The sequence below is a fragment of the Amborella trichopoda genome, chromosome 13, assembly GCF_054954075.1.
Source record: "Amborella trichopoda isolate Santa Cruz 75 chromosome 13, AtrichopodaSantaCruz75HAP2 v2.0, whole genome shotgun sequence".
In the NCBI taxonomy this organism is placed as follows: domain Eukaryota; kingdom Viridiplantae; phylum Streptophyta; class Magnoliopsida; order Amborellales; family Amborellaceae; genus Amborella; species Amborella trichopoda.
Genome location: NC_142348.1, coordinates 27,585,160 through 27,600,621, shown reverse-complemented (window position 1 = coordinate 27,600,621; position 15,462 = coordinate 27,585,160). Strand labels below are relative to the sequence as shown.

The 15,462-nt window shown below is 37.5% G+C and overlaps 1 non-coding gene across 13 annotated transcripts; it reads right to left on the bottom strand.

Annotated features, from left to right (window-relative positions):
• Positions 1–1,732: 1,732 nt before the first annotated feature.
• Positions 1,733–13,554, bottom strand: LOC18444984 (protein ELC-like). Of its 13 annotated transcripts, XR_016047635.1 has the most exons (5): positions 11,267–13,548; positions 7,828–7,916; positions 6,876–7,014; positions 2,645–2,730; positions 1,733–2,138 (listed from the first exon to the last, which is right to left on the bottom strand). It is a non-coding gene; the product is annotated as a protein ELC-like (transcript). The 13 variants fall into 13 exon arrangements; XR_016047631.1 differs by having other exon boundaries at positions 6,876–7,916; positions 11,267–13,554; XR_016047632.1 differs by having other exon boundaries at positions 1,733–2,730.
• Between the last annotated feature and the right edge of the window lie 1,908 nt (positions 13,555–15,462).

Below are 15,462 nucleotides of genomic sequence, written 5' to 3'. Positions count from 1 at the left end.
TTCCTTTCGTTTAGTTAAATCCCTTGGCTACTAATCTAGCCTTGTATTTTTCTAGCTTCCCTTCTAAGTTAAGTTTCTTCTTGAAAATCCACTTGCATTCTATGGCTTTTCGGTTTCGAGGTAGAGGTACTAATTCCCAAACATGATTTCGATTAATGGAGGAGTATTTATCTTTCATGGCTTCTACCCCATAGTTCTTTTCAGAACAGGTTATGACTTCTCAATAAGTCTTAAGCTCATTATTTGGTTCTTCCCCAATCCTATCATAGTGTTATCATAGTGTTCTCTCAGGTAGGTAAAGTGTTCAACGTATTGAGGTGGTCGTGTAACTCGATTACTTTTTCTTGGTTTGAAAAGCTCAGATTCTATTTGAGGTTGGAGTTGAGGTACAGGCTCGGGTTCTCAATTCTAAACCTTGTTACTAGCCATCTCAAAAAGTTTGGCTTACGAGTAACTAATTCTTGCTTCAAGGAATTCATCTTCGAAAGAAATGGACATCTCGGCTTTCAATGACTGCCCCATTTTTTAGGTTGCAGAATCAATACCCCTTACCATGATCAGGATAACCAATGAAGATGGTGTTGACAATTTTGGGATCTAGTTTTGTCTGATTTGGGTATGGGATAAGGACATGGGCTGAGCAACCCCAAACTCTTAAGTGATTGAAAGACGGAGTACGACTAATAAATATTTCATGAGTAAGAGGGGTAGCTTTGGTGGGAGTCCGGTTCAAAATGTAACCGACTGTTAATACTGCTTCCCCCAAAAAATCTAGAAAAAATTTTGCATGCCCCATTATACTTCTCACAATTTCTATCAAGGTCTTATTTCATCTTCCTACTCTCTCTCTCTCTCTCTCTCTCTCTCATACAGATTCTTGCCGAATAAGAAAAACTCAGGCAAGTTGACTAGGATTCGCCTAAGTCACTCAAACTCAACAGGCTGATGAGTGCGAAACACACACAACTCGGGGTATACATATTTATAACTAATTAGTATATTAATAATATATGCAATCATGGACTAAATCAATTCTAATTAATTTACAATTAACTTTCTATATACTTTTGATGCTTTTATTATTTTTAATGATTCTTCTATTGTTCCACACTTGTTTTGAGAATTTTTTTGAGCAAATGATCACCGGCCCTCTATTTTTACTTTTTGGAAACTTTTTTATCACCTTTTATATACTTTTTGTATTATTTCTAGTTTTTCGTCCTGATTTTTAGGGATGTAAATGTGGTAATGTGGTCAAAACACCACCGATTGCAACATCTTACAATAGAAAAGAAAAGAGCTCCTGAGGTCTTTTCATTCCTATTGTACTTTTTGCAGTGGAGCTCTGCATTCATAGAAAAAGAGGGGGCATTGACGCAGCCTAAAATAAGAGGCATTAACATTCAGTAAAGAGACCAATTTCTGATCAATCAGCCAAAAAACAGAGACAGAAACCTAAGTTCTACAAAATAAAGAGAGCGAAATCTAAGATCCCATAGGCTATTCTTACTGGGCACTTGCAAAAGATACTTGCAGAAAATAATTCACATTCTAGATATATCACCATGATGTTGGTACAATACATGTCCAGCCTAATATGGGGTGAAAGGCATTAGCCTCATAATATGACAACTACAAAACCTTAGAACCGTACTGAACCAACCGCACTGTTAAGTATGAGCAATGGCTACATGAGAAACACAAATCATAATTATGTTCTACGGCTTTAGAAGAACTCAAAACCAATCCATAATATCCATTATATTTATCATTCAATGAACAACAAAAATATTGAGCTCAATGTCTAAGCATATCCATCGTCAAACGTAATTTGAGACCACACCATAATTAAAATCAAGGCATTTCTAGAAATGACGCATGTTAAGCTCAACATTATTGAAAAAGAGACGAGGAAGCTTATTCACGTTGGTGCATCATGAGCAAATTATATTGAGCACATGCTGCTTGCATTAGGAAATTTACAAGACCATTTCAGGAGTTGAGGTCTCAACTATGCATATGCTCCACAGAAAATCTACTAAATACAAACTCATACCTGCAGCACTTTGTGCAGATACAACTCTCAGTTCATTCTTTGCATTTGAAAGATAATAAGCCCTTGCATCCCCAAGAGATAGCTAATAGAAGGAAATGAGTTATATTTAAGAATATACAGTACCCAGCTATAATAATCAACAGAAAATATGGTCACATGATACTTAGTACAGATATAGATGAAATTTGAAAGCTTCTCATACTCATGTTTTCTTGGCAGAATCAATGATGTCAATTTTAAACCAGTAAAAAAAATTGATTTCCAGGCCAAGCAAGTTCAAATAATCTCTGCACAATCCAAGTGAAACAGCCCTTGTGTTTTTTAAATACTGACAAATATAAAAAAATTAAGGAAAGTGAAAGGTGCCGACCCCAAATAATTAGGATAAGGCTTGAAGAATGATGAAAGAAGGTAAAACCTGAAACTGCTAAGAAAAAGTTCAATTACAGTAATCAAGAGACCACTGTAACTCTCAAAATGAACTAGGGTTTAGGAAGGAAGGATGAGAATATGATGAAGAGGGTAAAGAAAGATTAGGGTTTAGAGGAGGAAGAGATTATGAATCTTCAAGAGAGAAATATAGGTTACCTTGATTAGAGCTGATCACACTGAGAGCACATTCAAACCAGCTCTGATACCATGTTAACTTTATTTATGTTGACAAGATCTTGCACCTGGAACACAAACAAGAGGAAGAAAAGAGAGAGAAGACAAAGTGGCATGCTGCGCTTTAGCCTAAACAGAACTGGACTATAGTACCATGCCCAGGATAATGAATGTTGTTACATTAGGGCAACAACTTTACAAAAATGCCTTGTACACGTACATATTTCCAAATACAAGCAAATTGAAAGAACGACATAAAACAGGTCTTCTTACACCTGCCTAGGTGGAGCGTTGCACTTTAAAAACATCGATTGTGAACACAAGACAACCGTAGTTTTTTACTTCATAATGTCATCTACATTTTTTTACCTCGTAATGTCACTTACATTATCATCAACAACCGTTAATATACCAACCCTATTTTTGCATGGTTGCAAAATTGCTCCTTAATTAACAATGATTGTCCCTAAATTGCCATGGTATACACCAAATTAGTTGTTTCAAGGTGGAGGAGTTTTACTTTTTTCAATTTTCAAAGTAACAAACCTCACAAAACTCCATGCAAAGATTCGTAAACATTTGGCCACACAAATCCATGTGGAAAATTACATTTTGACCCATCCATTAATCATATTATTCCCAAGTAATAATCATCTAGAGGTTGCTAACGGCTTCCAGCCTCCAAGATGGAATATCAACTGTCTTTCTTGAGTCAAAAGAAACAAAAAAATGATGCTCAGATCCAATGAACATATAATGAGATTTCCTAAACCTTCATAATAACTTATGTCATATATCCTCATAAAAGACGAATATTCCTAGGCAGACACCATATGATTTTGGGCCATATTTTTTAATTTTGAATTTTGGCTTTTTTAATATTTCATAATACTATTTTCAATCTCTCATCTACTAATATCTCAGATATCTCAGCATGTAACAAGTCAGATATGAGTCACATCGATCCTAACTCAGACTCGACCATACTAGGACTTGGACATGGTCAAGCGCAGGTCCATTAGATCTATACCTAAACCTGCACCCAACCAACAAGTTGGGATGAGGAGCCCTAACCTAGACCCGAATGGGAGATGTTGGTGTTTGTTGCCTTTAGAGCCTATAAGAGAATGTAAATAAAAATTATAGTGTACTACACACTTCAATGGGAGTGTGTGTGTTGGTTGACTAACCTAGGGCTAGGTAGTTTATGACCCTGATCAAGGCCAAAACCCTTTACCTCTGGGTAAATGGCACTACCAAAACGATCTCAGGAGGGTCATCCCTTGTTGAGATTTGAGAGAGCCCAGGGATGGTTTGTAGGCTAAGAGAGCTCTGTGATCTCCTGTGTGCGGATGTAGGCATGTGAGAGTGAGAGATGAATCCTCAACAAACTTGTGCATAACATGTACACATGATAGATATAAAGTGCGAAGCAATCCTTCAAAAGGATACGTGTACAGGTGCATAGAGAGAATCTCCCTTGCACTATAGTGATATGTGCGTGTGACTTCCATTTAAGGGGGAGAACTTGTAATCCACATTCTAAGACCGTAATTCCAATATTTATTAGCCAACTTTGAAGAGCCAATCATGAGTCCTTGCATGAGATTGTGTGTCATGGGTCTCATTGGATTGGTTTCAGAAGATAGTCGAGGATCATGGTTACTGGGTTGGGTGGAATGCCCTGACAGTCCCTTTTCTTGATCCATTGGTACAAATCCACTTCTTGAAAATTTGTTTCTGCTTAAGAAATGATTTTATGTTTTTTAACAAATTTTAAAGTCATTTTCAGCAATTAAAAACCCTAAAAGGGTGTTTTTGTAATTTCCAAATATCTCTGTATCATTAAGGGACCGAGTGGGGGGCCAAGGCCCCAACACCACAAGGTGGCAGCTCCACATGGGTATGGGATGTGGGGCTCGAATGGCCCACACGTCTGGCCTAGTGAGGAAGCATTTTTTTCATTTTTGTTAAGGATTAAGCTATGTATTTTAATAAAAATATTTTATTAAAGAAGGAAATCTTATGCGATCTTTAAAAAATATTGTGTCCATATTTTGTGGTAGTTGAGAATATTTTAACCAAATATTTTTGGTTTTGAGTTCCTACAACCTTTTGTGAGAGAAAAAAAAATTCTAGCCAAAATAGAAGGTGTGTGGTTTATTGGTCTTATCATAGGTTGACTAGAAGTGGATGGGGATTCAGAGGATAAGGTTTCTATATTCCTCTCTAAATCATGATGGCTAATTCATGGGATAGATGGCTCAGATTTATTTCTCTCTCACCTCTCATATTAGGTAGGAGTCCCATGACTAAGATTAATTCTAAATCCGATAGGGTATACCTAGACCCGTTTGATGGCTATAAATAGAGGGCAGACCCCCCTCATTCTCATTAATCTGAAATTTCCTAGCCTTTATCTCCTCCATGGGTCCCTCTCTGTCCCTCTCTCTCCTCTCTAGTTCCAAGGGGGTGGCATGCACCACTCTAGGAAGCTTGAGGTGGCACGCCATCCACATTTATCATAGAGGGCATGCCCAACCCATTCTAAAAAAAGGGAGGTGCCAATAAGGTAACATGCCCTAAGAGTTTAAAAGAAGGGTCTAGAAGAACTCCAATTTTGTTTCATGCTCCCAAAAACCCCATATCTGAAAAAGGTATTGCCTGGAGCTTCCGAACTTAAAGAATTGAGCAGAAGCAATAAGATCAGAGTGTGCCATCGGCTAGATAATCGGGTATGGGGTGTATCGAGTCCTAAAGGGGTGACCCTAGGCAAAGTCACGCAAGTTTTCTCAGTTGTTCTGAGTTTATTCAGTCAAAATTATTCAATTTGTTGCAATTTCCATTAACATTATTTACATTGGAATTTATAGTTAAAGCTTGTAATAAGCCCTAGATTGAGTTCTATCCATTTGGCAATAAAAAGAGGAGATCCTAAGATGTATTTAGGGTCTTATTTACAGTCTACAATGTTGTTTTCTGGCACTTGTAAATGAAATTCAGATATATTAATAAAAAAAATCTCTCTATTTACTCTCTGGTATTTGGCAATAAAAAGAGAAGATCCTAAGATGTATTTAGGGTCTCATTTATAGTCTACAATGTTGTTTTCTGGCACTTGTAAATGGAATTCAGATATATTAATAAAACAAATCTCTCTATTTACTCTCTGGAATTCCATATAGCCACTTCTTTCAGTGGTATTAACGATCAAAGCAAACATATTGTACTGCCATTGTCTAGGAATTATCTTTTATTCTTGAGTCAAGAAAGATGGCAGCTAAAGTTTTATGGTTGTACTTATTACATGTAAAAAACAGAGGATAGGATTGTGCAAGCTGAAAGAGGAAACTTAGCTATATCCTCTTCGATGAAGGACTCAATAAGATGCTTGCAGAGATCCCCCAACCTGCCAAGAGGGAATGCTCATGAAAGGCAATCTGTAAGGGATTGCAAGTGTTATTAGAATCAAGACTTGCAAGGTCCTCTTGCATAGTTCGATGCCACCACAAAAGTTAAACAGCCTGGGTAAAGGACCAAGAAGGATCAGCATGGAGGGCCATAAAACAGACATGTGACGAAGTAACCTAACAACAGAGTATATCAAATGATCAAGGGGAATTGAGAGTCTACAAAAACAAAATACCACTTCACAAAGGCCATGACTCACCAACGTCGTGCCTAACTAGTGGATTAACTGATGCTCTACACATGCCCACATCAGATATGGAAGGGGAGAGGGTGGGAGTGCTGTAATATTTCTATTGTTGTAAATCAGGGTGAATCAGGAATTTAATTATCGATTAAAGACACATTATCTTTTTGTATTTGTGAGAGCAATTACGAACATGCCTAGGTTCCTCGTACCTAGTTTGGGCTAGAACTACTATTTTCTATTGATAAGGGGGGCTCATAATTGGCCAATAACAGGCCCAATTGTACCCTATGGGCGATGACCCATTTGGACGAATCACATTTTGGGAAACGTTATTCTTTTTCCCTCCAATTTAGGAGTGAAAAATGGCTCAGCTTGGTCCACTCCACAATTCTAGGGATACAGAATTTTGAAACCTGCTTATCAACAAAAGATCATCAAAATGCCCCTAACCTAGTACAAAAATAAAAGGAAAAAAAAATTGTTTTTCCCCATTCATAAATTTCTCCCATGCTTATTGGAAACATTCAGCCTTCCAAATGGGACCTATATAAATACCTTTCTTGGGAATGAGAATGACTTGAGTTGTCTTCTCCACAAAACCTACCTACTCCTCTTTGACTGTGCTCTTCCCTTTCATACCCACACTTCATATCGAATTCAGTAACTAACTATGCACAGTTTGTCACAAAGGTCCCTGAAACAAACAAGCCATCAAAAGAATGCAAAGTTACATAGACTAGGCATATGAAGCTGTAATCGTCATCACATTCCTCTCCCATCATGCGTAGACAACCCAACATGATTGGAGGCCAACTGGAAAGTCGGAAGAAGTAATTAGGGTTACACAAAGGAATAATAGTATCATGGCTTTGAACTTGAAACCACCAAAAACTGACACAATATATAAGAAGCCAGTGATCTAGATCGTAAATGTGATCTAAATTATAAACATAAAAAATAAAAATACAGAACAATCCCATAACAACTTTTTGGAATTTTTTCATATAACCTAAGGTGTGTACACAACTTGGGGTAACTTGGCCTCGCCCATAGGCCGAGTTGCTCACCTGAGTCCGAGTGGACTAGCACAATCCTATAACATCAATCGAATTTAACATGCTTACATGTTTGTCCAATGAAGTAATGACCTACCAAACCATCAATCAAATAAAAAATATGAATGGCAAACCCCAAAAGGATGCTTATTTCACTAAAATAATTTCTTAATCGGTATCCTAAATATCCTAAGATTCTTCAAAGTTCAGATTTTCCAAGATGACAACAAATTAATGATACACCCTATCCAGCCAGAACATCAATCATAAATAAAATACTAAACTTCTTTAGCATGCTATGAAGGCATACTCCACAATCATTAAACAAGGAAGATGCAAATAGTACTGAGATAAGGTTGGAGTTTCACTAAGCATGCCATAGAATAGGACTTAAACACATGAAATAGTGAGTATGCATGAAACAAATGTTGCCATACTACACCATAACTTACCTGATCATTCAAATAAATTTTTCTCTAACAGACTTTGGTCCAACACACAGGATATCAGCTGAAGCCATTCTAGCCATCACCTTCGTTACCTGCCAAAGTGAGCCAAAGTGTATGACACAGTTATTTATTTTTAACAAGAAAAATTTAGCTGTGATGCAAATCATAAGAAGAAAAGAAATAGCAAGTGCAAGAAATTTAGATCCTGAATGCATTTTTATACAGATAAAAAATATACAAAAATAAAAAAACATAATGCTGATGGTTATTAATACCTAACAAATTCCATCACGTAGGGACGCATCAAATTTAACAAAAGATAAAAAGATATCTTAATCATTTTGATCCAGTTTCCAACTATTATGGTTTTTACTCTATCTTCTAGTACTTTCCTTTTCTTTTCTTTTGATTGGTTGTAAGAGCACCCAACTTGTGATTCATTGGCCTATATATATTATAAGTCAACACATTCTTCAAAAAAAAGACATTCGAATTCACACAGAAATAAAAAAGATATCTTAATCATTCTTTATTTCAAGCATCATTGAAATAAAGAAGGTCAATCACATTCTACACAGCTTAAAGAGTTCAAAAGATATGCAGCCTATTATGATGCAAAGCCACAAAAGCAATTAAAGTTGTCATCATCATCACCATCATAACCTTTTTCCAATTAATTTGGGTCGGCTACACGAATCTTGGTCCGCCATTCTGTTCTATTAAAGGCCATATCCCAGTGAGGCCATAAGTCCCCATATCTTTTCAGATTACTTCCAACCATGTCCTTTTGAGCCTACCCTATGCCTTATTTAATCCTCCACTTGAACTAATACGCATCTCCTAACAAGTGTCTTACTGGGTCTATGCCACACATGGCCAGCCCACCTATGTCTACTCCCTCTCATTGTATCACCTATTGGTGCCACACCTAAATTTTCCTAACTGGATTCATTTTGAATTCAATCCCTTCTTGTCTTGCCACTCATCCATCTCAACATCGTCATCTCCACTATACTCATTCTATTGGTAGATTGTTTTATGTCCACCCAACATTCTACCCCACAGCGAAAAGCTGGTCTCACAAAAGCAATTAAAGTGAAAAGCCACAAATTGTTTTCTTACAAGGTTACATAGGAATGGAACTTGAAACGTTGTACTATGAAAATCCAGCCTCTACCCATCTACCCTCTTGACCCAAGCTCGATTCCTAAGTGCAAAACCTAAACATTGAGCTTAAGAACATTTTTTACCTGTCACATAGAATCTAATCTCATGATATGGGACTAAATGACCATCTGATAAATTAGTAGTGCAGAATAACTTCCTATAAATAAATGCATAAGGAATCCAAAATGCTAATAACAAAAGGAATCCAAAATGCTAATAACTCTTTTTTATGAATTAAAATGCTAACAACAAAATTGAAGATTTGGTGAACTAAAAGTAATATTGTTTAATGGCAGAGAAAAAACAACATTTTGTATCCTTCTTGAATGAACACATATACCACAGAGCTTAAGTATCATTTGGGTAGATGATCCGTGCTTTTACTTCACTTGTTTGGTAAGCATTCCGTATACAAGCTTACTCTACAGTCTCTTTTTGCTTTTTTTTTTCTTTTTTTTTTTTTGGGTGAAGTGATTACTCTACAGTCTCTTTTTGCTTTTTTTTTTCTTTTTTTTTTTTTGGGTGAAGTGATTACTCTGCAGGATGCTAGAATTAAGGATAAAAGCTAGTCATAGGCTCCCTAAACAAAAACTATTCAAAGATCAATAGCCCTATTTCAACCAAATGAACAACTGTTTTTATAGAATATCAACTGGATCCTGTGTATTTAAATAGAACACAACCATGGGAAAAAGCACAGGTGGTAGGTTGCTAGGGAGGGACATTCTAATATAATCCTATTTAAAGAACAAAATAAGGTTAGTTGTCATGGAAAATCCCCCTTACAAGAGACATAGGCCTCACCTTTCTTTTCTTTTTTTCTTTTTCTTTTTTTTTTTTAAGATCAGATTGCAGAGTAGAGTTAGCACAGATAAATAGGGCAAAGCAAAGATGCCGAGATACGGGTTTGTGTATGAACATGGATAGGAGAACGAGGAAATGAAAGTGTAGCTCAAAGTCCAGGACATGGACACATATACAAGTAACCTATCTAACACACCTATAAATGTACGTTGTTGGCCGCATAATAGAAAAATATTTGCAGCCCACACACTGATACACATATATAAATATCATAATGCCTAATATTATATTCTATTCATATTATATTTTTTAGTTTTTTTCTTGGAAAGTGTTCACATTATTTTCATTGAAGTATAAGGTATAAAAAAAATTCCTGACGAGAAGTGAGTCTCAGGCATCTCACATCCTAGGTGTTCTCTTTATTTTACTAGAAGTTATGTCTTTATACATTTACAAGTAGGAAAAAGTTTACATGCGGGCATGCCTGTGTGCTACCCACGTCATTACAAGTATCCTAGCAGTATCAAACATCTTTTCTTTTCTCTAAATTAACATGAGGTTTGAGCAGGTACCCCACCCATTATATTAATACAAGAAACAAATACATAGTGTATATACAAAAAATAAAAGTAGCACAAGAGGTTTCCACGTGTAAGTATCCTCACTACAACACTCACTCAAAGCTCTTAGTGTGAGGAAGATGCTCGCATCTCTCATAAATATCACATTGGGAGTGCTATGTCCAGAACTCTATTTTAAATTTCCAAGTAATTCCTCTCATCGCCACTTGAATAGATTGATTGTATTTTGTCACCCTCCAGTTCCTTTCTTTCCAAGTTACCCCATATGATGATAGCAAGATCTAACCTCCACATTTTATTAAAGAACTTGTTAGAAAATTGCTTTCAGTCCATCATCAACCTTCAATCACATCTGCTATACAGCTCATATTGCCCATTTCCAGATATATTTTGTGCCTCCTATAATGATGCAAAATGGAAAACAAATAATGTACGCACAGACGCTCCAAGTAACACAGTTCCTAAACTATCCTATTCACTCTACTCACAGGCAAGCGATAAGCCAACTGCGAGATAATGCAAAAGAACTTAAGAAATGCTACGATAAACTGGAAGGAATTCTGTGATGCTCATTGTGGCCTTGTAAGGCACATATAGATAGATAATTGGCATCTCAAAGACATAAGGCATCTCATAATCGTGGTGCAAAATAACATACCTCACAAAATCATGAGCACACCAAATGGTGACCCGCGACATTATTTTACAAAAATAAGATATCATAAAGAATATACTTCCAGATATGTGTTCTTCAATGACTGTAGAATGTTACAGAGAAGTTTGTTTTATCACCTATTCTCATTACAACCAAAAGAAAAAAATGAAAATGCAAGACCCAAACGACCCAAAAACAGAGAATGACATATCCCATTGTATCAATCTGAACTGACCTTCTGCAACTGTTCCAACATCCAAGAATAAATTGCACGACCAAAGAAGCTCCAATAAGGAGGACCTCACCATGATAAACCTTAGGCCCCAAAATGCACTTAGCACCTCTTCTTCCTTGACTTGAAGTATTTGGGTGTGTAGTTATTTAAAATTTCAGAAGAGGAATGAGCTTCAGCCACTGTCTTATGCCAAATTGACTGTCTAAACGAGCATGTAGCATTGCTCTGGGTGTGCCATGATCACAATGATTGCAGATAGGAACCAGTTACACTTTGGATGTCCTCTTTCATTGTGGAGCAGAATCGAATCAAACTGCATACTGAGGAGAAACCCTAACAGCAATTCCTGCAACCTGCGCTTGCATCTGTGCAGCCCTAACTTTTGCTGAAGTGGCTCTGTGAAAGAACTGCTCTCGTGATAGAGCCCTAATGCTCTTCAAATACGCATCGAAAGGGATGGCACCCTCTTGCACAGCCTTGTCAAGCAAATAAATCACGTCCTCGATAGCCAAATCTGCAGCTGTGCACTCCAACATCTGCCTTGACAATGCATCAATGGGCTCAAAGACATCATCAATGTCAACAACCCCTGCTTTCTCCTTTGTGTCCTCATTCTCCTTGAGCCATGCCTCGAGCACATCAGCGTTTGTGAGCACAATCTGAAGCTGTTGCTCCAGAGCTTCTTTCTCATCCTGCATCTCTCTCAACCCCTTAGTGAGCTGCTCTTCCCTCTCTCCAAGCACCGCCTGGGAATTGAACAGCGCATCGACCTCTGCTTCCCTCGCCTTCCGCAACTCCATTGTGTCATTATGCAACATCTCAAGCAATCGGTTAATCGCATTCCTCTTATATACCTCCAAAGGGTCCTCCATAGCTGGTGGCCTCTGAGGTGAGGGCGGCAACCTACCGTATGGTGATGAGCAAGTCCTAGGCGGCAACACTGGTCGAACACTTCCACTGTTTGAGGAAGTCGTAGCCAACGAAGAACAAACCAAATTAGCTTCACTAGTGCTAGGCCTTTGAGGTGGTGGTTTCGCAGCCGTAGCGGTGGTGGTGGTGTAGAGAGGGGAATCAAGGCCAAAGTGGTGGCTGAGGTTCTTAACAAGGTCCACAAGGTTCGAAGATGGGTAGACCCAATGTTGGAGATAGGGCACCGAGACAAGGCCTGACGGGTTTACATTAGGGTGTGCGCGCTTGATGATCATGTCTCGAGTAGGGGTGACAAAGACAAGGGGTGGAAGGCGGGAGTAGGATTCGACGAGCCAAACGACGGCCGGGATGTTGTAGACTACATCATGGTACACCATGGGGATGGTACCCTCAGCCTGGAGGAGGTTGACAGAGCGACCGTCATTGTGTGTGAAAGTGGCAGTCTTCACCTGGAGGGACGGGAAGTGCTGCACCAGGCCCACCAGGTGCTGGCTAATGAGCCACTTCGCTTCCTCCTCGTACGGCAGGGCAGACGGACCTCGCTGGGAGAGCACGTTGTTTAGGAATTGGACCGACAGTTGGTTCGCGTTGAGGGTGCCTACAGGACCGACCATTGCTACTGCTGATTTCTTCTATTCCCTCTCCCACACCTCTTATCATAGGTTTTGAGTTTGATGGATTGAGGAAGGCCTCTCCCACACCTCTTTTCAGAGGTTTTGAGTTTGATGGATTGAGGAAGGGGCTGCGTCGATTGTGGTTTGATTCAATTTGATTTGAAGATGGGGATTTCAGAGAAGATGAAGAAGAAGACTGATGATCTATCGGTTAAAGCACACAGAGAGACAGAGTAATGAATTGGGAACCAGGGGGGAAGAGATCGAAAAAGGAGAGGCAGCCGTCAATTGGATTGGATTGAATTTGAACCGCTCACCATGGATGCAAAGGTAAGGAAATTCACAGGAAATCGAAGCCTGAGTAATTTAGAGAGAGAAAGAGAGTGGGACCGATGGGTTGTAAAGGGATTAAAACAGGTAAAGAGAATGAGGAATCTTACAATTCCTGCCTAATTTCCCTTAGGACCTTTCTCACTTCCCACCACAGGGAAGAAACACAGAGAGAGAAAAACCTAATTTCCCTTAAAGAGAGAACCTAATTTAGAGAGAGAGAGAGAGAGGGCAGAGGGCAGGTTCATCTGAGGGCGACGTCGATTTATAATGTAATCCATATGACCACCGGGAAAAAGGTGCGCCATGAAGGTCATCACCCTCAAATCCGATTATTTCGATGACGGTAATCAAGAGAAGCCGGACTCGGACCCTTGTATGAAATAAAATAGAGAAATTCTTCAAAATAGCCATAAGATATAAGATATGGATTATTTAGTATTTTACGTATGACTTTTGATTTAATTTTACACTACATATTAAAAAATGGGTGTGGTTTGTATAGGGCTGAGGCCCCAAACAACCAAAAGAAGGCGCACTTTTAAATAGGATCGGAATATGCTTTTCGGTATTGGAAATCTTTGTGATGTCTTGAAACTTTATTTTCATATATGACTATAAAATTTAAAGCTTCAAAAATAATATAGGTCGAACAGATCTATAAACATTTAAAGAATTTTGAAATTTGAAAGTCTAAAAATATGTTATAAGATAGCCTATTTCTAATTGTTTAGGGCCACGCTCTTAATATAAACATTTTCTTTAGAAACCAAAGTGAACAATATTTTAAAAAAAATTCTTGAACTTCATGATACACTCAATATATTAGATTTCACATAACTTCCTTGGTAAATGATCTTCTTGTATGCAATCCCAATGTTAAATAGCTTTTCTCTTATAGGTAGTTTGATCAATTCCCAGTTAGAGTATCACTGACCCTCAAGTCGATACGACTCAAAATCGAAATCATTGATTTAGATCGAGTAGTCCAAGCTGATTTGAAACGTTGTATGGAGTTCATCAATATGAAAGAAAAAAAAAAAAATTTGAAAAATAAAAATAATAATTTTATTAAAAAAACATTTGGACTATTAGTTACATTTGTTTTAGATGGACCACTTGTTTGCATCCATCTTTAAGATTGATACTTTATACCTCTGGACCGCATATTGTAGAAATGTGGTCCAGCTTGCATGAAATAATTGTTCTTTCAAGAATTGCTTGGTTTTCAAACTCAATCATTTGAAATTTTAGTGAACAGTTTTTCACATGTTCTCTATAAAATTTCAATTTCAATGGATTAAAAATTGCATTAAGTCATCATATCGGCATTATTTTGCTCCAAATTGACGGATCTCACTTTCAAAGCTTCTAATTTATGGGATGTGAGATGGAAATATATTTCCAATAATTTGAGATCTGCTTGAAGTCCAAGGTCAAAGGAGCAAGTGGAGCGGCTCACGTCGTGTACCTTTCCTCTCATTAAACAACTCACACTTTTAGAAGGTACTTTTAGGACCAAATATCAGTATTTGATGATCTAGACCGTTGGATTTTTTTATCTTTTATTACTTCATGATGTAGCATAAATGGTCTATTTTAGAGCGGTAAAATTATAGGATGCGTTTTTGTTATTAGTATTAGTAAAAATCCGACAAGGGGGCTTCTCCCCCACTATCTTACCCAAATAAAATAAAATAAAAAAGAAAAATAATGTAACTTCCTCAACCTAATGTCATGTAAGAAATAAGAAAAAAAACCAAAATATTATGTGCTTGCTAAAAGAACAAATAATGCCCTAAAATTGAGTATGTGCAACCCAATTTACGACAGCTAGATAGAAGTGTTTAGATGATCAAAAGCCAAACTTTTCCTTTGATAATGCTCGAATTGCGATTATGAAATGGACCTTAATTTTGATATTGAGAAAAAATACCTTGGTACTTTTTCCCAAGGCAGCAAATATGTATTGTTCTCCCATGATAGAATAGTACACATGATTATTTAGGCAAGAGGATAATTTCTACATCTGATAAGTAACCATACTCATCACTTACTTTTCCACTTTTGTCGAGTGGTAGGGTGCAAGTTCACAAATTAGGTCTCCAATTAAAAGAAGCAAAGTATATAAAGACTATTTACTTTTACTATAAAGAGGCCGCTTTCACCCATCTGCCATATATCAAATTGGGTAGTCATAAGTGTGTTATTGAATAATTCACCATGCTCTTACGGTAAAATGGTTTTGCTTCCTAAAAAGCTACTGTTTTATGTGGAAAATGGGGGAGTTTAAAAGAACATAGGATTAGTATTTACGAAGAT